General features: G+C 36.9%; 1 protein-coding gene across 4 annotated transcripts in view; it reads right to left on the minus strand.

The window, feature by feature from the left end:
• Window positions 1-18,568, minus strand: part of SERPINB12 (serpin family B member 12) — a 41,391-nt gene extending 22,823 nt beyond the window's left edge. Inside the window, exon 1 of one of the 4 annotated variants that reach the window (XM_056824232.1) lies at window positions 18,418-18,568. The gene's annotated coding sequence lies outside the window, so the exon portion shown is untranslated. Of the gene's footprint in view, window positions 1-2,057; window positions 2,098-7,593; window positions 7,721-17,410; window positions 17,514-18,417 lie in introns of those variants that run through there. The other 3 variants (XM_007486864.3, XM_007486865.2, XM_056824233.1) reach the window with 3 other exon arrangements.
• Between the last annotated feature and the right edge of the window lie 7,700 nt (window positions 18,569-26,268).

A 26,268-nucleotide genomic window follows, 5' to 3' on the forward strand; every position in this document is an offset into this window, starting at 1 on the left:
ACTTCAGGAAATATAAAGGACATTATCACCAAAATCAACAGTGTTGATTGATTAACAACAAATTATCTGAGTTTAGAAGGCTAGTGCTCTGGAAGATTGTGTGAAGCAGTCTCATTTAAAAATTGCATTGTTTCATGAGTCCTATCTTGTAGATGAAATGTTTGGTTTAGGCTCCTGACATTATTGCAGTGCTTAATCCTTTATAAAAAAAAACATTTAATTGCTTGGCAATTATAGTTTTTATTTTGTAACAACAATTACTTCCCAAAATGAGGGTTTTCCAATTTTTTATACATGTATATACACATGCAGCCTGAGTACATTTAGCAATTCAATGATGTTTCATAGTTCAACAATGCAATTTTATATACATTCTATAATGTCTGCATACCCACTATGTTTTCCTCCTCCCAGTTAACAATTTAGCATAATTCATTTCAAAGGTAAGCAGGAGCAAAAAGAGAAGAGGACCAAAATCACACACACAAAAAAACAACCTAGTGTTATTTTCTTTCTAAATAATTTAAATTCTATATAAGAGAAAACTAACCATGACTGCCAAATCCATTCATGAAACCACTGAACCATAGAATGTCAAAGCTGAGAAGAACTTTATGTGGCCCAATACTCTCATGTCCATTTCACCTAGATTGCTAAATTTATTGGCATATAATTGGGCAAAATAGATCCTAATGATTGCTTTAATTTCTTCTTCCTTGGTGGTAAGTTCAACCTTTTCATTTTTTATATTGATTTTCTTTCCTTTTTTAAATCAAATTAATCAAGTATATATTTTATCTGTGTGTGTTTTTCACAAAACCAATTCCTAGTCTTATTTGTTAGTTCAATGATTCTCTAACTTTCAATTTTATTAATTTCTCCCATTTTTTTTAGGATTTCCAATTTAGTCTTTCAATGAGGATTTTTAATTTGTTCTTTTTCTAGTTCTTTTTTTAGTTACATGCCAAATTCATAGATCTGCATTCTCTATTTTATCAATGTAAGCATGTAAAGATATAAGTTTTCTCCTAAGTACTGCTTTGACTGTATCCCATGAATTTTGATATGTCATCTCCTTGTTGTCATTATCATTAATGAAATTATTGATTGTTTCTAGAATTTGTTCTTTGACCCAGCCCTTTTTAGTACTTGATTATTTAGTTTCCAATTAATTTTATTTATATTTCCATAGAACCTTATTAATTATGATTTTTATTGCTTTATGATCTGAAAAACATACATTTATTATTTCTGCCTTTCTGCATTTGGCTGTGAAATTTTTATGCCCTGATACATGGTCAGTTTTTGTGTAGGAATAATATACTGATGAAAAGAAGGTATATTCCTTTCTATTTCCAATCAATTCTCTCCAGAAATCTATTAGTTATAACTTTTCTAAAATTTCATTCACTTCCTTTGTTTCTTCTTATTAATTTTTAAATTTCATTTATCTATATCTAAAAGGGGGAAGTTGAGGTTCCCCATTAGTATAGTTTTACTGTCTATTTCCTCTTGAAACATTTAATTTCTCCTTTAAAAAACTGGAAGCTATACCATTTGGTGCCTATATGTTTAGTATTGATATTACTTCATTTTTTATAGTACCTTTTAGCAAGATTTCATTTCCTTCCTAATCTTTTTTAATCAGATCTATTTTTACTTTAGCTTTGTCTGAGATCATGATTTCTACTCCTGTGTTTTCTTATTTCAGATGAAGCACAATAAATTCTGCTCTAGCCCCTCCTTACCTTTGTTTTGTAATACTATCATGTTTTAAAAATAGCATTATGCATTATTTAGTTTTGTAGTTCACTCAGACTACTGTCTTTTTCTACCATACTCTGCCTCATTCATATTTTTCCACTGTTGACATCATACTTTGTCAGATAAAAAGAAAGATTTGCTCCAGCATATTTATAATCAAACTAAGAGATGACAATTAGATGTGATTTCTTCAGACAAAAAAAAACAAGGAGGTTTTGAGGCATTTGTCTAGATAATTTAGGTTTTAAAAACAAACTATATTTGGGAAAAGATGATTGTCACAAATGACTGACCTGTATTGTATGACTCAAAGTTTTTCTTTGCCTTTTGGGGAGTAAGCAGTCTATCTAAAAGAAAGAATCTATAACTAGTATCTCATTTGGAAGGAAGTATTTTTAAATGTCATAAGCAAACAAAACAACCAATTAAGAAATCATAGAATTATATGCATTTTGAATTTAATCCTTACAACAGTCCTATGGGTAGGTGCTATTATTATGCCATTTTATGGTTATATGATTCATGTTATCTCCCTCCTCTCTTACCCTCTCCTTCCCCCAGAGCTGACAAGCTATTTCACTTGGTTATACATATATTATTACTCAAATCTTATTTCTATATGATTCATTTTTGTAATAGAGTAATCTTTAAAAACAAAACCCCAAATCCTATGCCCATATAAACAAGTGATAAATCATATTTTCTTCTGGATTTCTTCTCCTACAGTTATTTATCCAGATGCGGATATCATTATTTCTCATAAGTCCCTCAGAGTTGTCCTAGATAATTTTTTAATAGCAAAGTCAATTACATTTTATCGTCCCACAATTTTTTGGTACAATGTTCTCCTGGTTCTGCTTATTTCACTCTGCATCAGTTCATGTAAATCTTTCCAGTTCTTATAGAAATCAAGCAGTTCATCATTTCTCATAGCACAATAATATTCCATCACCATCATATTTACAATTTATGTGGTATATGTTGGTGATGGAATACTATTGTGTTCAAAGGAATAATGAACTGTAGGAATTCTGTGCAAACTGGAATGACCTCCAGGAAGTGATGCAGACTGAAAGGAGATGAGAGATAAGGCAAAGAGGATGAAAGATGACCTTCAAAGAAAATCAGACCAGAAGGAAAAGGATGGCCAAAAATCCAGGGATGAAATCCAGTCTTTAAGAACCAGAATACAACTAGAATTAAGTGACCTCACAAGGCAGCAGGCCACTATAAAACAAAATGAAAAGAATGAAAAAATTGAGGAAAATATGAAGCATCTTATTCACAAAACAGATGATTTAGAAAATCATTCGAGAAGAGACAATTTAAGAATAATTGGTCTACCAGAAGACCATGACAAAAGAAAAAGCCTGGACATAATAGTACAGGAAATTATTCAAGAAAACTGTCCTGATATCCTAGAACAAGAGGGGAAAGTGTAGATTGAAAGAATCCACAGATCACTTCCTGTACTTAATCCCCAACTGACAACATGCAGGAATGTTATAGCCAAATTCAAAAACTATCAGACCAAAGAAAAGATATTACAAGCTGCCAAGAAGAAGCCATTCAGATACCATGGAACCACAGTGAGGATAACACAGATCTGGCTGCATCCACACTGAAGGACCAAAAGGCATGGAATATGATATTCCGGAAAGCAAGGGAACTAGGTCTACAACCAAGAATAAAATACCCATCAAAACTGACTATATTCTTACAGGAGAAAGTATGGTCATTCAACACAATAGAAGAATTCCAAGCATTCGTAAAGAAAAGACCAGACCTGAACAGAAACAGAACTCAAGAGAATTATCAAAAGGTAATTTAAAAATGAGTAGTTATTAGAAAGGCAACTTTCCCAGCACGGTAAATTAAAATGAGGAGACATTATATCTTTCAATAGAGGTTGTATGTGACAATTGTTCCCTGGCCCTGAGGCTGGCAAGCTAAACTGCTAACAGGCATGGCTTCCATTTTTAATTGCTTGGGAAAGGTTAGGTCTTCAATCACAATTGGCTTTTTAATTAGAGTCTAAATCATGAATCATTTGTATAAAACAATTTACATTTAGAGCTTTTCTGGTTCAATTATAGTTGTAATTTTATCTTGCTTTAACTTTTTGTCCTTAGGAGCCAGTATTTCTTGTCTCTGTTAATGTGTTTGCATTTTCATTTAACATTTGATTTTCATATGTGAAGAACATTTATTCAGCACTATTTGGGAATGTCTGTAGAGATCAACTGGACCTTGAAGGAAGTGAAGAAATTTCATAGATTGAGATGTGGGCTAAACCAATGCTATAAAATTGAAATTGAAATAGAGCCCACTAAACTCTACATAAAGATCTTCATGGGTCATATGTTGACTTAGAAAACCACATATTAATACCATCTGTGTTTTTTTTAACTTATTTTGTTAAATATTTCCCAATTATATTTTAATCTGATTTGGGCCACCCTAGGGAGTGTTGGGGGTTGAATGGAGCCACATGATTTGATACCTTTGGGTTAGACCATCCTCAGCACATGGGTCTCACTTCTAGACTTCATCTTTACTTAGAAGCATAAGATTTCCAAAGCTAGAAGGAAACAAAGAGATCATCTAATCCAGCTCCACCCCCTTCCCATTTTACAGATAAATAAGTCAAGGCACAGGAAGATTGTGATTTGTCCAAATCCACAAAGATAGTAACCATCAGAGGAGAGATTTGAATCCTTGTTCATTCACTTTAGAACCAGGACCTTGTACTTTGCATCATTGTTCACAGTGGTTCATGCTGGTTCACATCTCAGATGTGCCTCTGAGACCATAGATTTAAAACTAAATGTTATTAGAAAGAGGTCATCTAACCCTAATCAAAGGGAACTATTTTTTCAGTTGTTTTCAGTCATTTCTGACTCTTTATTGACCCCATTCAGGGTTTTCTTAGCAAAAATACTGGAATGATTTGCCATTTCATTCTCCAGCTCATTTTACAGATGAGAAACCTGAGATAGGGTTTAGTGACTTGCTCCCCATGATCATGTAGTTAGTAAGTATCTGAGGCCAGATTTGAACTCAGGAAGATATCTTCCTGTATTTGTATTAATACCAGGCAATACCAACCAACTACCAACAGACTTCCAGAAATAGGACAGACAAGCCAGCACCCTGAGGGAGAGACAAAAGGCTGTATGTGTGAGAGAAAAGTGAAAAGCCTGTTTCCACATCCAGAGACCCCAGTGGAAATAGCCCAAAACACTGAATCAAGAGCTCCAAGATTAGCACTACCTCCCTGATCACTAGGGTCACTTCTAGACTGGCCGCCACAGCTAAGAAGAGAGCAGCACCCATGGAAAGATCATTCAGTAACTGCCTTCATAAGGGTTCCAGCCCCTAATTCCTTAGAAGTCACAACTACTCAAGACCCAGGAGAGAATGTTCTCATTCCAGAGCCCTTAGTGTTGTCAAATGACACCACATCAAGAACAAATGGGGTTTTTATCAATGGAATGGAAACTAAAGATGTCTTAACCATCAGATCTATTGATGCAATTTGTCCTTTCCATTTGACTTGCATTTGAAATCTCTCATATGTTGTCTTTCCCAATTAGAACGTGAGCTCTTTGAGAGCATGAGCTATCCATGATATAGATCCTACCATTTAGACATTTAAAGGACCACAGGCACAATGTAGTCCAACCCTCTCCTTTTACAGTTGAAGAAGCTACAGCCCAAGGAGGATGCCCCAGAAGCAGAATGTGAACACCATTCCTCTGATTCCAGACTGTTTTTACTTTGTTTAAAAAAAAAAAAGATATCCTTTGCTTGGGAAAGGAAAGCTGAGTCTGAGCTGCACAGAGTCAGTAATATTACCTTTCCTCGATGGTTTCCTCCCTGATATATGAGACTATAAAAGCCTCTTCTGGAATATAATTTTCCCACTAATTTTTGGTAGATGTTCACCTGTAAGTACTGGCAAATTGCTTTACCTCTCAGGACCCTACTTGTTATCTCTGTAAATGTAGAAACTGGGCTGGATGGCCTCTGAGGTACCTTCTAACTCTAAATCTGTGCACCTCCTTTGAGCAGGCTGAGGCTTTGGCAATTTTTTTTTTAAGACATCATTCAACCCTTAGCTGTGTGGCAAGTCATTTCACTTTTATGGACCTTGGTCTATTCTTGGGCAATATAGGAGGGATGAACTAAGTGATTTTTAAGATCTCTTCCAAGTCTACCATTCTTTGCCTAATTAACTCTTATACTCTTTGGACCTTTCTTATCTGAGAAAATTGTCCCTCCAGGTCAGCACTGGGGCTTTTTCACAAATCTCCTACCCAACCTAACACAAAACAATTCTTATTTCTCAATAGCAAAAGTGACAAGACAGCCCCCACCTCCCACTCCTTCCAGATGGCCTGTGCTAGATGGTATGCTTGCTGCACCAATTTAGAATGCTGTACTGCAGTTTCCTTGACAGCAATCTGGGGACCAGAACACTGTTCTGTGGGCACCTGCACCCTTGCCAAGGTGGCAGAGTGATCTGAAAGCCAGGAGAAAAGCCTTCATCATGGCTTTGACTACTAGTGGCATGGCACAAGTCAGTGCAAACCTTTATCCATCATCACAAGGAAAATATGTACTTGTCTTCCATGGAAATCTTACTCTTGGATGCAATTCAAGTCTGTAACTACTTGCCAGCAGCATCTTTTGGTATTTAGCTGGTGAGTTTTTTTTTAATTTTGTTCTCTTTTTTTTATTAGCAGCTAAAGAAATCTGATCTCAATGAGCTCTTAGATGAAAAAGAAATTAAAAAGAGACATATAAAAATATTGGTCCCACAGTAGTCTTTATCTGTATTCCAAAAGCAACTGCCATTTCTAGGAGAAACTTGTACAACAAATAAAAGACTTCCAATTGGCTTCATCAGAAGAAAATGGTTGTGTTCATAAATAGCTATGTGGACCCTGGGTAAGTCATTTTTACTGTCATAGTCTCAGTTTCCTTACGTGTAAATAGGTGAATTAGACTGTCCATGTGATCACTTTCAGCAGGAAAAGTCAGCAAGAATAATAACTTATAATCACATGGCAATTTAAAGATTTCAAAGTGCTTTATGTATATTATCATATATTTTGAATGTATATTATGTATATTTATGTATATATTGGGAGACTATAGGTCTCCCAATAATCTTATGGAGCAGTTAATAAAGTTATTAGTATGCCCATTATACATATGAGAAAACAGAGGCCCAAAGACTTTATGTGACTTGCTCACAATTAAAAAATCATTAAGTATCAAAGGCAGATTTAAATTCAGGTCTTTTGTCACTCCAGGGCTATATCACTCTATGCACTCACTCTCCCCTACCTTTCCTATAATAGCTTACATCCATAGGAACAAAATGCATTGTATAGCCTAGCTTATTTGACTCTTCAGACAACTCTAAGAAGTAAACAGTAATACTTCACATTTATATCACATATTACAATTTATTAATTCAATTTAGCTTAAGTAGTGCTACCGAGGTACCATGAGCCTTTATTTCATTGTAAATTAGTACAAAAGAGTTTTGAGCTCTTATTATGGGCCAGACATTGTGATAAGCAACAGGAATACAAATACAACCAAAAAAAGGCACAAGATAATACCTGCCTTCATGGAGCTTATATTCTAAAAGGGGAAGGCAGCACATAAAGGTGACAAAAGTGAGTATAATTGAGATAAGACAAAGACACAAATTACTTGAAGCTATAGTGTAATAGATGCATAGGAGAACAAATGAAATAGGGCAGTGAGGAAAGATTTGTCTTCTCAAGCTCAAATCTGGCCTCAAATACTTACTAGCTGTTTGACTCTGGGCAAATCACTTAACCCTGTTTGCCTCTGTTTCCTCAATGGTAAAACGAGTTGGAGAAGGAAATGGCAAACCACTCCAGTAACTTTGCCCCAAAAAGCTCCACATGGGATTAGGAAGAGTCAGACACAACTGAAAAACAACCCCAAAACAAAAATGAAATGTTATAAGAGAATCCAAAAGAAACAACTGCTGTCCAGGTAGGGAGAGGAAGGGGAAAGAAATCAGGGAAGACTTTGTGGAAAAGGTGGGACCCCAGGCTGGACCTTAAAGAACAAGAAGGATTTCGATGAGCAGGGATGTGTAGGGCAAACCCTTTCAAGCAAGAAGGTCAGCATATGCAAAGACACAAAAGCAAAAAAATATGGGAACAGTGAGTAGTCTGGTTGGGCTAGAACATGCAAGAATGAAGGAGAGAAGTTTGTGATGAGTTGAGAAGAAAGCTTCAAGCCAGATTATGAAGGGCCCTTACCTGCTAGACTAAGGACTGTACAGAGAATCATTAAAAGGTGAATAAGAACATGACCCTGTCAGACCTACGAATTGGGAAAATGACTCTCTGGCAATGGTATGATCTTTGAAATAAAAAGGGGGCAGAGAATTAAACTGAATTAAAAAGAAGTAGAAAGACCAGTTAGGAGGCCACTGCAATAGGTCAGGTGGGTGGTAATGAGGGCCTATATTTAGGGTGATAGCAGTGGGAGGAGAAATGAAAGGGTGGATACAAGAGGTGTTGTAAAGATGCAATCCACAGGAGTTAGCAACTGATGAAATGTGGAGACTGAGGAAGAGGCAGAGTCAAGGATAACACCAAGGTCTCAAGGTTAAGTGGGAAGAAAAGTGGTATCTTCAACAGAAATAGGGAAGTTGGGAGGAGGAACAGGTTTGAAAGGATAGTTCCGTTGGGGACATGTTTAATTCATGATGACAATAGGTCATTGGTTTGCAAATGTCACATCGGCAGTTGAAAATGCAAAACTGTAGTCCGGAGTAAGTCAACCCTAAAGATATTTAGATATAGTCCCTCACTAAAACCGGAGAGGATCAAGTTGGTCACTGAGACTGTGGAGAAAGGAGGTACCAAGAACAAAACCCTAAAGAACCCACATTCAAGGAACAGGAAGAATTAGAGAAATAAAAAGAGAATGAACTTTTAGAATGGTAGAGGGGGATCAAGAGGGCAGAAGACACAGGAGAAAAATAAAAGATTCTGGAGAATGAAGACTTTTTTTTTTAAGTTACTAGATTTGGTTATAAAGGTCTGAAGATGGGAGCCAAATTTCAAGAAGTCACAACAACTCTGTGAAATAAGAAATATCAATATTAGTCTCATTTTACAAACAAGAAAATTAAAACTCAGGGAGGTTGATGTACCCAAGTTCACAAGAGCTAGTAGTTATGCCAAGCATTGTTTACTCTGTTCTACAGAGTTGAGATTTAGAGATAATACATGACTTGCCTAAAGCCACATGGCTAGCAGGTTAGACACAAAGCTAAGATTCAAACAGAGGTCTTCTATCTCCAAATTTACCATGCTGCCAATGATAAACCAGATCAAATAAGATAAATTTAATAAGGATAAATGTCAAGTTCTTCATTTGGTTTCAAAAAGATCAACTTTACAAATCTAGCGTGGGGGAAGGTATTGCTAGACAAAAATCATTTGCAAAAGATCTGAGGGTTTTAGTTGACTACAAACTCCATGTGAGTTAACAGTGTGATATGACAGCCAGAAAAGTCAATACTTTCCCAGGATGTATTAAAAATAATATAGCATTGAGAACAAAGGAAATAATTATTCTGTACTTCTCTGTGAGGAAATTGAAGGGATTAGGACATCAAGTGGTTAATTATGTGAACTGAGTAAACCACACTGACTCCATTTTGTGATTCAAATCTAGAGGTAGCTTAGTTTCTCTTCACTTATGGATCTCATCCCAAGTCTGTCTTTTGAAGAAAAAAAAAGGCTATTCAATTGTATTAATTGGAAGAAAACCTTATTGCATTATTTAAACCTGACCCTGTGTGTCTGGGAAATTGTACCACTTGTACCTGCTTTACCAAAGATTTAGGTTTGTGTTGGCAAACCTAAAGTTCACCTGCCAGAGTGTTGGAGGGAGATGCTCCAGTCCTCCTCTCCTAGTGCCTGAGGACATTCCTCGATGGGGGCCATCAGGCTACTATCTGGTGACTCTGTCAAGGGGTGGTGGACTGATGGCCCCCAAAAATTCCTCACAGGATCTGCCCCCCTACCCAGCAGCCCAATGGGAGTGCTTCCTCCATCCCCTGTCTGGGGCAAGGGGGGAGGGGGGCCTCACATGTGGCAGAAAGATTGCAGATTGGGCACAAGTTCTCTAAAAGGTTCTCTATCACTGATCTAGGTTATATAGACCATAAATGCAGTCAGATCCTAAGATTGATGCAAGGAATGTCTCTTATCATTGTACATCTCAAATATCCTCTATGTCTTATCTGAAAACTGTCCCCATTGTTTTCATTTTCCTTTGATTGTTTACTGATATTTGGAGAGGAGTGGAATACCTCTTTTCCTGAATCTAGGCAATTGTGTCTGTTTCCAGTTTGGAAATTCCCTAATCTTCTGTCAATTAGAAATCGGATTACCTAATGATGTATTGTGCCCTTTTAATTAATTGACCTTATTTTATTAATTGTTTTTAATGTATAAAAGTCTTTCTCTGTGTTGGAAATCCAACCCTAAGCTGAGGCAAGGGCCTGGTTCTGATTTATTGGCCAGTTGCCACATATTGATTAATAAATTGATATGCTCAGAAGATTGAATCTTTGTTTCCTCAGTCATTTTATCTTCCACTCACCATATCTGTCCTGGTCCATTATGTCAGAAATATTGTGACTGTCCCATTATAGAAATGATGTAGACAAGTTAGAACATGTCTAGGAGATGATAACCACTATAGTATTTGTGCTGGCTATCTTGCCATGTGATGAGTGGTTCACAGAACTAGGAATATTACTTAGAAAAGAATAAACTTAGAGGGTGTATTATTGTTATCTCAGGATATCTGAAGGTGAATTTTTTTGGTATAATCCCCAGAGCTCAGATCTAGAAACAATGTGTCAAAGATTTTGAGGCACAAATTTGATTAAACATAAAGAAAATTTTCCTAAAATGGCTGTCCAAAAGCTGAGTAGGCTGTTTCTAAAGGTAGTTCCTCCTTTTCCCTACTCATGAAAATCTTTAAGCAATAGCTGAATAACCACTTGTTGGAGATCTTATGGATTCTTATTCAATTTGAGATTGAGTTATAATATATTCAAAGTCCCTACCAATGCTTATAATTCATGATTTATGAAAACTTCCAATAGATTTTATCAGCATTTCCCCCCAGTCTATGATATATTTATCTAACCAGTGATTTGTGAACTATATATTATTGCCATAGGGTAGGGTGTGTGTGTGTGTGTGTGTGTGTGTGTGTGTGTGTGTGTGTGAGTGTGTGTGTGTGTGTGTGTGTGTGTGTGTGTGTGTGTGTGTGTGTGTGTAGGGGGGGAAGATATCTAAGAAAAGCAATAACATTTGAAGTTATTAGTAGTTTGCCTTTCCATCTGAACTACTTATCAAATCACCAACTCCATGGTCACTTTGTTTACAACTAAGAACCACCATGGGAATAAATAAAAGAACCAGATATCAGAGCATAACAATACTAATAGGTTATTATATGGGAAACTCCTCAAGTATATTTAAAGTATATTTATTTAAATAACTTTTGTATTAAGAAAATAGAGTTGTTAGCATTATTACTGGGTGAACTGAATTTAATAAAAGAAATAATTATGGAAAATTGAAAATTACCCTTTTAATATATTTCAATTAAATGAGTGGTCACTTAACTCAGGTATAAATAGGCAATTTGAGAAAAATCCACCACACCAAGAAGTTATTATATAACTGGGTGTGATGCCGGCTGTCTCAATAAGGAACAACTTGAAAAACTTGTACAGTATTTTAATTTAGTCATCATTAAGTTAGCAAAGATTTGAAATAATTTTCTAAAATAATTAGGGCCTGAAAAGTATATCCATTCCTTGAAATTGTCACTGTCCCTTTGCACAATAACCTGATGTCTCTCCTTCCATATCCAAATGGTCATCATTTACTTCTCCCAAACCACATAGCACCAAGACAAAAGATTAGAAAACATACTTTAAAAAAATAAAAGGAATCTTAAAGAAGATGATACTAACAAGACAGTCATATCATGTCATATTAAGAACTTTCATGAACTGTAGACATACCATGATGTACTAGAAAATATGATGGATTTGGTGTCAGAGGGATTGGGGTAGATTTAAATTACTTAGCCTCTCTGGGCCTCAGTTTCCTCATCTGTAAAATATGAAGATTGGACTAAATGACCTCTGAATTTTTTTCCATTTCTAAAACTATGATCCTTTGTGCCTGCCCTATTTATAAACTTAAATACAGAATCATTTCCAAATATGACATACCCCTATGATTCATATTCAGAAGTAAACTTATATAGACGCTTTGTAAATTAGCATATAGAGTCAAAACAGAACTTATTTATGGATCACAGGATAGCAGCACTTTCTCTTAAAAACAACTTCTGATTTCTCTATTTCTGACAATAGGGCTATTCTTTACTTGGTCTCAAAATCTTCATTTTCTTTATCTTTAACACTTCTTTGTCTCTCACTACCCCCATCTAATCAATTACCAAACCCTGCCAATTCTACCACAATAATAGTTCTTGGGGCAACTTTCTATTCTCATTGCTACCATGTCAATACATTTTCACCATCTTGAAATGATGGAACTTTGTCCAATTCCAAAAGCTTCCTTCCTTCAAACCATCCATTGTATTACCATAAGACTAATCTTTCTTATTTGTGGATCTGATGTTCTCACTCCACTGCCCCAAACCTTTCAATGGCTTCTTGTTACATACCAAGAAAAAATAAACTGTATACTTAGCATGGGATTCAAGGTCCTTTACAACCTGACACCCTTTTTACCTTCCAAATATTATTTCACATTCTCCCCTCTATGTGTACTAAGCTTTAATTAAATTGGACCCCAAGCCCTGTTTCATGTACTTAGAATGTTCTCCCTTCATCTCCATTGAAATTCTATCTAATTCTTCAAGTCTCAGCTCAAATGCTATTTCCTCCATAAAGACATCCTTAATCTTTTTCACAGGAACTGTCTCAGACACATGGCATAGTTTTTTGGCCCTCCCCTGCTATTATATTCTATTCTGCATTTTGTTTTGTCATGTTACTATATAGTGATTGCAAATTTTTGTATTGCATCCCTCCCTTCCTACTAGATTACACATAAATTCTATAAGAGCAAGCTTAATTAGCCTTGTATTTTCCCTAGCACCTAATAATTATAATAATGATAATTGTAACTTACTTGGTACTTTAAGGATTACCATGTATCTATTTTGATTTGACATGTCATCATAGTACTTTGCACATAGTAGGCACCTCATTAATTTCTGATTAAGGGATGAGCGAGTGAATGAATGAATTTATCACAGCAAAACAAGACCCTAATACTTTTAAAGTTAAAAACTATCTATAGAATTAAATTAATTCATATATAAGCACCATCTTCCACATTTAGCCTCTTTTGGTACCCCAACTGCTCCCTCCCTAATTACCTTGTATTTTACCACTTCGTTTATATTTGTACTTGTTCTATACATACTTCCACACATCTTTATTGTTTCCCATGTTTGAATAAATATTTATTCATTGAATCACTGCTCCTTGCAAGTAGAGATTGTTTTTGGCCTTTGCTCTTGTATACCAAGCACCAAGGACTGTTGTTATTGTTATTCAATCATATCTGACTCTTCAAGACCCTATGGGGCACAGCTAGCCAAGCCCTTCTGTGCTGCACTATCTTTTGAAGTCTGTCCAAGAACACATTCATTGTTTCCATGCTATCTATTCCTATCATCCTCTGCAAACCCCTTCTCTTTTTCCCTTCAATCTTTCCCAATATCAGAGACTTTTCTAATGAGTCTTGTCCTTTCATTATGTAGCCATTATACAGATTTTAACTTCAGCTTCAGTATTTGCTTTCCCAGTGAATAGTCTGTAATAATTTCTTTGACTGATTTGAACCCCTTGTTGTCCAAGAGACTCTCAAAAAGTCTTCTCCAGCTCCACAATTTACCTGGTGCTTAATTAGTACATGATTGATTAATAAGAGGTATATTTTAGCCATTTGTGTAATATTTCTGAGTGGGGGAACAAGATTTAAATAATTTTTACTTAAAATTTCAACTCTTTCATCTACTTACAGAAATTCAATGAAGTTCCACAAGAATCTCATTTCTCTCAAGTAAAATAAGAATGATTGCCACAGTAGAGACCAACATGGTATGGTGAAAAGATCTCTGGGTTTTGAGGTTGAAATCCTAGGTTTGAATCCCATTGACAAGCCATGCTTATCATTTTCAGCTTTCTTCATTGGCAAAATGAGGAGGTTGGGCTTGATAATGTCTCAGGCCCTTTCTACTATTCTTGACAGTGAAATGGAAAAAGATTTAGCTCATATTGCTATTCACTTGTTTATTCAACAAAGAGTTATGGTTGAGGCAGCAGTGAAGCACTGAGGGCCAGTGGCCTCAAACACTGTGCTTTTTAACCCTTTATCACGAATCATATGATCAACACTTAAATTTTTTGTTCTCTTCACAGACTTAGAAACACAGAAAGTCTGAACTAAAAGGAACTTTAGCAGTTATCTAATCTAAATACTTGTGGGTTGTTCTGGTCTGGGGGTTCTTAACTCTGTGTGTGTGTGTGTGTGTGTGTGTGTGTGAGAGAGAGAGAGAGAGAGAGAGAGAGAGAGAGAGAGAGAGAGAAAGAGAGAGAGAGAGAGAGAGAGAGAGAGAGAGAGAGAGAGAGAGAGAAAGAGAGAGAGAGAGAGAGAGAGAGAGAGAGAGAGAGAGAGAGAGAGAGAGAGAGAGAGAGAGAGAGAGAGAGAGAGAGAGAGAGAGAGAGAGAGAGAGAGCCTTCCAACATTCTGGTGAAGCCTATGGACCCCTTCTCAGAATAATGTTTTTAAATTAAAAAAAAATAATAAAACACATAGAAGTGCAAAGGAGGTTCAAATCTGGCCTCAGACACTTCCAGCTGTGTGACCCTGGGCAAGTCACTTGCCCCCCATTGCCTAGCCCTTACCACTCTTCTGCCTTGGAGCCAATAGCACAATATTGACTGCAAGACAGAAGGTAAGGGTTTTTTAAAAAAAAAAAAGTGCAAAGGAGTATTTGATTAATAAGGGGCCAAATCAGTGATTTAAGCTGGCTCTCCTGACCCCTTGTTCAATGTGCTTTCCATTAGGCCACCTAGCCTCCTTTGTTAGAACCATTAAATGTTGTGTCTGTGTATGTGAACAAAGAGACAAGGGGAAGTAACATAGTACAGTGAAAAGTACATTGCTTCTAGAACCAGAGCACCTGGGCACAAACTGCACCCCCAATATTTATAATTTAAATTGAGAATGTCACTTAAAATTCTCTGGCCTCAGTTTCCTCTTCTGTAAAGGAGAGGAAGATGAGATGGCCTCTGAGTTTCCTTTTAGACATTTAGCCTAAGGTTATCCAATAAGCAATTCATCAAGCATCTACTATGTATCAGGCATTGTGATACATGCTAGATACAAAGACAAAAGAAACTGCCCCTGTCCTCCATGAGTTTACATTCTAGTGGGAGAGGAGGAGATAACATGTACACATGTATGTACTAAGGCAATGGAGTGGGGTGTCCCAGAGAGTTTAAAGAAATCAGGAAAGGTCTTATGGAGAAAATAGTGCTTGAGCTGTTTTAATAGTAGAGTTCATGAAGGGAAATGATTTAGAATGAAACTGGAAAGGTAGGTTGAAATCAGTTGTGAAGGACTCCAAATGCAAAAGAGTTTGTAGTTGATCCAGGAGTAAAAGAGAGCCTCTAGTGTTTATCAAATAGGAAAAAAGTTCAATGATCAGACCTATATTTTAGCATCTGATTGGAAGGAGGATTGAAGAATAGAAAGATTTGAACCAGGAGACCAATCGGGAAGTTATACTAGTCCAGGTAAAAAATGAGGATAGTCTAACCAGAGTAGCTGTAGCACAAGTGGAGAAGAATGGAATGGATTAAGAGCTTTTGTAGAGATAGAGCCCATATATTAAGGGAGATAAGGAACCAAATTTGAGGCTGAGGTTGCAAACCTAAGTCACTGGAAGGATGTAGATTTGAAAAATATAGGGAGTTAAAAAAGGGATGAACTTAGGAGAAAAGATCATGAGTTCAATTTTAGACCTGTGTTCAAAGTGTTTATGGTACATATATTTCAAAATCTCTAATTTTGAAATCAGAATGGAGATCAGTGAAATTAACCCTTCACCAGGGCCTCTAGCTAGTGTGTGGATGAGAGCACCAGACCTGGAGATGAGAGGTCCTGGGTTCAACTGTGACCTCAGACACTTCCTGACTGTGTGACCCTGGGCACTAACTAACACTAGTTGCCTAGCCCTTGCCACTGTTATGCCTTAGAAATGATACTTGGTTTTGATTCTAATACAGAAGGTAAGGTCTAACAGGTCTAAAAAAGAAAGAAAGAAATAATCCTATACTCACGCATATTCATTCAAAGAATAATAAAATAAAACTTTATGTTGATTGATTTATAACTGACATTGAATGATAATTGGCATATTTACAATGATTGGTCTTATCAAGCTTATACTGTTGAGTATAATTATAGTATAGTATAACTGTATAGTACAACTATAGTCTATAGTTATATAACAAGAGAAGTTCAGTATGCTATGATGGATCAATTTTAATAATGTCCTTCTAAAAACCTTTCTAAAGTACTCTCTGTCCTCTAGTTCATGTTTTCCTAAAAATCTGTATCACTTATTGTTACAATTCTCATATTTGAAAATAATTTTTGCTTTTGCAACTGTTTCCAAAAAAATAAGTAATTGGGGTCAGTATCCATTTTAGAATCAGCCTTCTACTATATTTCTGGTAGCATGCAAGTATTTAACTTATGAAGTACTTTCTTTGCCAATATGGGTCAGTTTAGAGAAATTTCCAGCAAACTCAACCCTACAAATATCTATTTTCCTTTCTTTGAAGTAAGAAGAGAAAATATGAAAATAACTATTTATATCCTCAATGTATTTTTTTTCCCAAACTGAATCATCCATATATTCTCCTGAAACTGTATTCAACAAGAATTCATTTGCATCTATGGTAACAGTAGTAGGGTTTCTCTGAGTACTGAGCAAAAGTAGTTGCTAAATAATTCTATATAACAGATGAATTTTTGTCACTATTACAGCCACAAAATTTTCCAAATCCCAGATTTTGTATTAATTGTCCAAATTATAGATGCTCTAGAAATGTAGTTGCTCATTTTCCTACTTCAGTTACATTGTACCAAAAGATAAAACATACTTTTTATTCCTTCTGTTAAGTTCCTAAATTAATCAGCCATCCCCCAAAATGGTCAAATGGTTATTACAGACTTCCTTTTCCCAGGTTGGAATGTGGGAGGCTAGAGTTTAGAGGACAAGCACTGAAAATGTCAAAATTCTTTCATTAAGTTGTCATTCTGTCCCCAAAGGAAAGCAACTTTCTTCTTTAAAATCCTATCTTTTACTGAATTCAAAGATCACACCCCTCAATTTAAGCTATAATTTCTTTAAAATCCTGTGATTTGAAATCACTTCATCAATTACAAACATTCATTGGAAAGAATAGAATTTAAACCATGCAGATAGTTACCTTCTTGCCTTCTGAGTTGAAGCTAACAGCTGGTCAGGTGAGTTTGAACCTGAGCTGTCAGCGATTAAATACATGAAGTCTGTGCCACTCCCACTTGGTAATGTTCCATTTTGAAGCACAAGCTAAAATTATCTTTGATTAACTTAAGAAGGGAAGTTTACAAAGGCGAAGCTGTTTTTGAGATGCCTTTCTTATAGATGCTTGTCTCTTTTAAAATTTTCTAAAACCTGATAGTTTTGATAAACTGTCATCCAGAAGAACTGCTGGTTAGCTTTTAATAGTTGTTATAATTACAACTAAGTCAGAATTAAACTTAATTTTCCTACTATCAAGTATGCTTAAACTTGAAATTCAAATGGAAAATTTCAGTTTTCACCAACTATTTCACCAAGGAAATTTCAGTGGCTAGCTCACCAACCTCTACTTTGTTTTCTTCCAATTTAGTTGGTCAAGAAATTAACTGGGATTTATCACATGTTGATTGTAGAGATTTCACAGTAATCAGTATGTATTAAGCACAGTTGCAAAGAAATAAAAGAGAAACAAACTATTACTCTTTTCCTCAAGGAGGAGAAGCACAACAAAAGTGAAGGCCACTGTCAACAAATGCATAGGAGAGTCACTGAATATTGGGACTAAGGGGTTCGATATCCTCTAACTGAGATGACATTGATGAGAAACTCAGGACCTAAAAGTTCTCTTTCCTAATCTCATGATATGTCCAGCACACCAAGCTGCCCTCCGTTTTAGTGCAGGACCCTCAAACTGAATCCTTGGGGGCTGAGAGAATCTATAAAACAAGTAAGCTATAACTTTGGAAAACAGCCAAGGAACCCGGAGAATAGCTACTAACCTTATACTTCACCATTATTTGAAACCAAGTTTTCTCTCTAATCTTCCCTTGACCAGATTCTGGCATCACTTTTTTTAAACATTTTTTTTAACTGTGTATTTATTGGTTCTAAGGCAAGAGAGTGGTCAGGGCTAAACAATGGGGGTTAAGTGACTTGCCCAGGGTCACACAGCTAGGAAGTGTCTGAGATGGCATCATTTTGATAATTACCCTAGAGATCTTCTGTGATGTGTAGAAGACTAGGGAACCAGGCTCTGTCTACCCGTGCTTTTGTGGCCGTCTGTTCCAGGGACATAGCCGTGGGATTGCTATCAAAACATTGTTGCTGCTGAAATGAGCCGTTATTCAAAGGAGAAAACCATACCAATTCTGTCTAGTTTTGTGGTTGACATTATTACTATGACTGGCTGTCTGAGCCCGATTCTTATTCAGCCTCTAGGTACATGTGGTGATTCAAAATAATATTTGCATATCTATAATCTAGGCTTGTGTTTGTTTATTTTTATAAATAAGCAGGCACAGATTTGACAATACAGATTGAGGTGCCAAGTCCCAGAACCTGGTATGCTAATTGTTAAATCAACTCTGATGAATTAATTCAATAAGTCATTCAATCCAGAGGCCCCTTGTGTAGCTTGGTGTGCTGGGAGCTTGGTAAAGGACCAAGAAAGAATGTCCCTTGTCTGGCAGTGATTTGAAGAGAGCCCATCATGCAACACACACAGTCTTACAAAGGCAAACTGTAAGATACTATACAGAGTTAAATATAAGAATAACATCTGTTCATATGGCAGCTAGATGACAGAATAGATAGAATTATGAATTTAAGAGTCAGGAATACTTGAGTTCGAATCCTATCTCAGACACTTATTAGCTGTGGGATCCTAGCTGAGTCACTAAACCTCTCTCTGTCTCAAATTTCTTTCTCTATAAAATAGGGATAAAAATTACAACTACCTCAAAGGGATGTTGTAAGGATCAAATGAGTAACACATGTAAAGTGCTTTGTAAAGCTAAAGCCCTTTAAAAATGTTACCTATTAAGGTTTATGTATAGCTATTATCATTACAGGGTTGTTGCAATGATCAAATGAGATAATGCATCTAACGTGTTTTACAAATCTTAAAGTGTTCTATAAAGATAAGTTAATCTTAGGATTTATTCTGTACGTGTATCTATAAGTTTGCTTTTGCAAAGTAGTTTCCTCAGAATTCTGTGAGGCAGGTAGTCCAGGTATTTCTTAGCCTCATTTATCAAAAAAGGTAACCAAGATCACACACCCAGTATGTATCCGGGGCAAGATTCAAACCTGTCTCCTGACTATAATTTTTCTCCTTCAGTTACCTTTCACTGGTCTGTTTGCTTCCAGAGGGAGTTTGATAGGACTGTGATGATAAGGTGTAGCTCAGAAATAGGATAAGTGCCTATTGCCTGGTTTCTTAATATTCATCAAGAATTATTTGGGGGAGGGGGGTTGCAGCTGGGTGGCTCAATGAGAGCCAAGTCTGGAGACAAGATCCTGGGTTCAAATGTAACCTCAGACACTTGCTAGCTGTGTGACCCTGGGCAAGTCACTTAACCCCCATTGTTTAGCCCTGACCACTCTTCTGTATTAGAACTGATACTAAGAGGGAAGGGAGGGAAGGTGATTGTGATTCTTGTAACCAAGGAATAATGTTCTAAACTGATTCAATAAATAAATTAATTAATTTTTAAAAAAGAACTGATATTAAGTCATAAAGTAAGGTTTGAGGTTTTTAAAATAAAATTGAAAGAACATTTTTTAAAAGTTACTATGGGCCAAACATTGTGCCAAGCACTAGATGTAGAAAATGGAGGAAATAGTCCTTGCTTCAAGGAGCTACCATTCTCATGGAGGGATGGACAATATATAAATATCTAAAATGCAACAAGACACATATAGACCATGTGAAGAGAACGGAGATGGCATTAACAGCCAAGGGGACTTGGGGGTCTCCTACAGATAGTTGGGTTTGAGGTGAGGCTTAATGGAAGCCAGGAAAACTAAGAGAGAGGGGCTGACTTGCCCAGACACAAGGCATTCTTAAATTAGGCCTATGGACAGGCCAAGTTAAAGGCAAAGGCTGGTCAGAGGATAAGTCTTCCCCTAGGTTTGTGCAGTCAGGAAGAAAGCACAGCTAAGTGATTTGCTCCCCTCCACCTCCATAGGTTTACCTACTTTATTTCAACCATCCTCAGGGTCCTGAAGGCAGAAGGAACCCACCATTATTAGAAACCAAACAATGAACTCAACACCATTTTCCCACCTCAGCTCTAGCTGGGGGGAAACCCTTCCTATATCCTTCAAGATCTCATTTCGGTGCTACCTTCTCCATGAAATCTTCTCCAATGACAGTAATTATTTCTTCCTCTGGTTTTCCTAGAACACTTTGTCCAAATCTCTCTTTAACCCAATTACATTCTACCTTTATTGCATATATATCTGGGTATATGACACCTCCTAGAAGACTGTATACTCCATAAGGACAAATCTCTTTGTATCATTTGCTCCTGGTATTGTGCCTTGCATCCAGGAGGTGCTTAATATTTCATTAAATTGAATCCAAAGTTATAAATTCTTCATACAAAAGGAATTGATTGAAGGAGCACAAAGCCATGTAGATCCGAATTGATGCTACACAGGTATAATATAGCTTCTGAAGAAAAGAGAGTAGTGTTTATATAAGCATTTTGACTTTATACTAAACATAGTATTATATACCTTAATTGGCAAACAGTAAATCATTGTTGGATGTCTGGATGAATAAATAGCCTAGATTCAACTGCACTTATTATTATTATTTTTAAATCCTTATTTCCCTAACGTATTGGTTCCAATGCAGAAGAGCAGTAAGGGCTAGGCAGTTGAAGTTAAAAGACTTGCCCAGAGTCACACAGCCATGAATGACCAAAGCAAAATTTTAAATCAGGACCTCCCATCTCCAGGTCTAGCTCTCTAATCCGCTGAGCCACCTAGCTGCCCTTAACCAGCACATGAACTTAAGAATGAGTCCCCCACTCCTTGAAGTATTCAAGTAAAGGCTGAATGACCACCTGTCTAGGCCTTCCAGCTCTAAATCTATGATCCTCTGATTCTCATACCCTGAGTCACCTATTTTCATAAAAAAAAAAAGAAAGAAAAATATTCTAACTCTTGTGAGTTACTGTGAAGTAGAATCCATAAATAAGCCTGAATTTTTCCATAGGCACAATAGAATTCTACCCTAAAGAGATGAAAAATTAAGGTTACCAGAAGGACCTCCCTAACCCTTGAAATACTCCCCTTTATTCTCATTAATAACTGAACCTAAAAAAATTTAAAAATAAAACAAAAAGACTGTGCTTTAGTAGGAAAAAAGCCTTCCTTTTATAGTTAGATAAATGTCTATATCAAGGATCTGTGATTACACAACACCTCATAAACAACACTTTCAGAACTTAGATTAGTCCTAGAGAGAAGCTTATCTGAGAGCCTAAGAGGTTAGGATGAATTTGCTATGGCCACGAAGGCTAGGACCATAAGAGATAAGATGATACCTGAGTTTTCTTACAATTAAAGATGTACTCAAATACATCTATGATCTGATCAGTTTGGAGTTCCTTCTCATAATAGAGATCACAAGGTTGTCACTCAACATGTTGGAGGCCTCCCTTGCTTTCTCTGGACATCATGTAGGCTTTCAGGGGAACACTCTGGCTCTCCACAACACCATCCCTTGTTCCTCACCATCTGGCCACCCTATTTTCTCTTGCTCCATATTCATTCATCAGTAACATCCCAGAATTCCTGACTGGTTACAACTTATGAACCCTTCCATTGCTTTTTTGATATAACACATCATGCTTTGTTCTCTGGAGGCACTGATATCTCTATCTCACTGCCATATGGTCACATAAGTAAAATGTGTGTATTGAAAAGTTGGGCTGGTATGGGAAGCTTGGAGTCAATAAAAGTAGAAATTAAAGATGATATTTAAGCAGTAAAAATTATATGTCCTAAAATCCCACATGTTTAAAAGATAACTTCGACCATTGGATATAACTGGATTTGCCCTGGTTAAATGGCAGGTACCAGTTCTTAAGAATGATTTTCATTGAATGGTATGGGGAGGAAGAAAGCAATACAACTGTACTGGGAAAAATAAAAAAGGGACACAAAGAAGTTAAATACCCACATGATCTCTAAGATTTCATTTAGCCTATGGTTTTCTTAGCCACAATTTCACTTGGACACTGTCACATCTGTATTTTAGGAACCTGAATTTGACCTTGAACAAGCAAGTCAATGAGAGCTTTCTGGACTTTAATACAAACTAATTTCTTTTATTCACTGAATGTCCATTAGGTCTCCATCTTAAGGAGCTGCCTTATCAGGAGTTGCAGTACAAAAGTTCTGATACTGTTTGGTGGAGTTGGGAACTGACCAAACATTTTAAGAGTGATTTGCATTGGAAAACGAGGGGATGCCCATCAATTGGGAATGGCTTGAAACAAATTGTGGTATATGTTGGTTGATGGAATACTATTGTGCTGAAGGAATAATAAAGTGGAGAAGTTCCATGGAGACTGGAACGACCTCCAGGAAGTGATGCAGAGTGAGAGGAGCAGAACCAGGAGAACATTGTACACAGACACTGACATATTGTGGTACAAGAGAACGTAATGGACTTCTCCATAATGGCTTTACAATGTCCCCTGAACAACCTGCAGCGATCTATGAGAAAAAAAAAAACCTATCCTTAAGCAGAGGACAAATTGAGGGAGTAAAAACACGGAGGAAAAGCAACTGGCTTGACTACAGAGGTTGAGGGGACATGATCAAGGAGAGATGCTAAAATGAGTTGCCCTAATGCAAATACCAACAACAAGGAAATGGGTTCAGAGCAAGGACACGTGTGATACCCACACGAATGGCACCTCAGCTAGGGAAGGGTGGCGGGGGGTTGGGGGGAAGAAAAGAAAATGATCTGTTTCCAATGAACAATGTATGAAATGACAAAATAAAATAATGTTTTAAAAACTAAAAAAAAAAAAAGAGTGATTTGGAACTAGGCCCAAAGGTCTATAAAACTGTACACTTTGACCAACAATACTCTTATTAGGGCTATATCCCAAAGAGATCAAAGATGGAGGAAAGGGATCTATTTGTACAAAAATATTTATAGCAGCTCTTTTTGTGATGACAAAGAATTTGAATTGAGGGGATACTCATCAATTGGGGAATTATTGGACATGTTGTTATATGTGATGGTGATGAAATACTTTTGTGCTATGAGAAATGAGGAGCAGGATGATTTCGGAAGAACCTAGTAAGCTACGTGATCTGATGCAGAGGTGAAGTGAGCAGACAGAACCAGGAGAATACTGTACACAGTAACAGCAATACTGTATGATGATCAACTGGGAATGACCTAGCTATTCTCAGCAATACAAAGATCAAAGGACAATTCTGAAGGCCATGAAAAAAAATGATATCTGCCTCCAGAGAAATAACTGGTGGAGTCTGAGAGCAGATTGAAGCATACTATTTTTACTTTTTTAGAATTTAAAAAAATTTTAAAAATCTGTTTTCTTTCCGACATGGCTAATATGGAAACATGCTTTGCATGACTAAATAAGTATAATATATCAAATTGTTTGTCTTCTCATTTAAGGGAAGGGAAAAGGGAGGGAGGAAGAGAAATTGCAACTCAAAATTTTTTTAAAAACATGTTAAATTGTTTTTACTTATAATTGGAAAAAATAAAAAAAATATTTTTAAAAGTTTTTTGTGGTGACAAAGAACTGACAATAAAAGGATACCCTATCAATTATACTATGTGATTGTAAAGGAATACTGTCATGCCATAAGAAATGGCAACCAAGATAATTACAAAAAAAACCTGGAAAGAAATGTGAAATGATGCAAAGTGAAGTGAGCGAGGGACAAGGAGAAAGTTGTACACAGTAACAACAATCATATATGATAATAAACTGTGAATGACTATTGTCAACAAGGCACAGATCCAAGACAGTTATGAGGAACTCATAACAAAAAGGCTATCCACTGTCATAGACGGAACAGATTGAATCTGAATGCAGATTGAAACATATCATACTTCACTTTCTTTCTTATGTGAATTTTCTCTTCTTTCCTTCCCTATTTCGTGAGACTGCACACTTTGAAAGGACACAATGACAATTTTTATTTAGGAGATGTAAGAGATAATTCCAACTAATTAAAAGGCCATTGAGTTAATTATATGCTGATTGATGATCATAAACCTTACTTAGCCTTTTGTTTTGTTCCTACACTTTGGAAAATAAATGTGATACTCATTCTGATTCATAACTAGAACAAAGATGTGGCAGTATTTGGCGAATTGCTCAACAATTCCATACTTATTGCCTTCATAGGCAAACTAAGGACAAAGGGTGTTTTCCACATGGAATACTTTAAGGGAAAAATGCATAACTTAATATTTTTTTCTCCTGCATAAGGCTGTTTTCTAGAGAAGCCAGATGCATAGGAAGCAGTGTGATACAGAGTACTAAATTTGGTTCAAATCCCACCACCTCTGCCTTATTACTCTTATGTTTTGGACACATTACTTAAAACCTTTCTGTAAAATAAGAGGATAACATTATATGGCCTCCAAACTTCTTTCTGTTTCTAAATCTATGATCCTATCTTAAGTGAAGATGAAATTAAATTAATTCTCACAATATCCTCTTGATTACAACAAAGTTGGATTGCTTCCACAGAGTCAGACAACAAACCAATGTCTAGGTTGCCAAACTAGGTAAAGTGACAGGTTGTTGCTACCTCTTCCCTTGGTCACAAAAAAGCAAGATGCCTCTTGTTCCTCCAGGCATGGTCCACTGACCCAGTTTGCCAATGGTTATCAAGCAGGCAGAGAGGTCACTTGCTAACAGATCTAACTTTATAAAAGTGAGACTTGGCTTGTCCTTTAGCTGTTTTGCTAATGTGGTCTTGTCATAAAATAGAAGGATTGAGAGGGGAACAGAGGTAATGGAAGGAGAAAGGGAAATGGGGAAAGAGAGGGCAAAGAGATTCTCCTTCCCCTCTCTTTTCTGGGAGAGAGGTAGCTAAGTCTTGTCTCCCTGACAGAGGGAACATGTCTCCTCAGAGAATAGTTTTGGGAAATGGAGGGCAAGAACTAGAAAGATTAGCTTTGGTAAGATGACCCACTGCCTCCCCTTTGGTACCAGCTATTATTGAGAGGCAAGAGGGATTCTTCTGCCTCTGGTCTCCTTAAGGACACCCACTGTCACTTCCCTTCAGAAACCTGGAGTCCACCCTACTATCGAGGAGAGATGTTGTTCCTTGGGTTAGGAAGTTTGGATCACTGGGATCCTGAGCTATCCTACCCCTTTTGGGGAGAGATGTGATCATCCCCAAATTTTCTGTCCCCTTTCCTAGTGTCAGAAACCAGCCAGACCTAATTCTAAAGAAGTAAACAATTTATTTGAGTTCACACAGGGAAGGAGAGGTAGGGGTATCAGGCAAGGAAAGTGGGGAGTAGGAAACCCTAATGCTTGTCCCCTCTGGCAGACTGGCCCCCCAAGTTCTGAGGGTTCAAGCCTGAGTGCTTTGAACCCTCTTCCAGCCAGCTACTGGTTGATCCCTATCCCTCAGCTAACTAGCTTTTAATTCAGGAGACCAGCAACAGGCCAGGGAGAGAGAGAAATCTCAGGGAAAGATCTGAATGGCTCTGGCCAGAGTGAAACCAAATCCAAAACCCCCTTGAGAATTCAGAGAGCTGACTTCCAGGTAATCATGGCTGCAATCTAGACACCACACACTTCCCCTCCCCGGCATCGAACGAAATAGACTACATCAAAGGAGCATAAAAATCACCTTTGGAGGAACAGAAGGACTCCCCAGTACTCCCCAGTACCCCACAGAGGTGAAGGTACATGGGGTTTGAACATTTCCACACTATAATAAGAAGGAGGAAAAGCTTGCACAGAAACGTGAACT

The sequence above is a fragment of the Monodelphis domestica genome, chromosome 3 (genome assembly GCF_027887165.1).
Source record: "Monodelphis domestica isolate mMonDom1 chromosome 3, mMonDom1.pri, whole genome shotgun sequence".
NCBI classification, from domain to species: Eukaryota; Metazoa; Chordata; class Mammalia; order Didelphimorphia; family Didelphidae; genus Monodelphis; species Monodelphis domestica.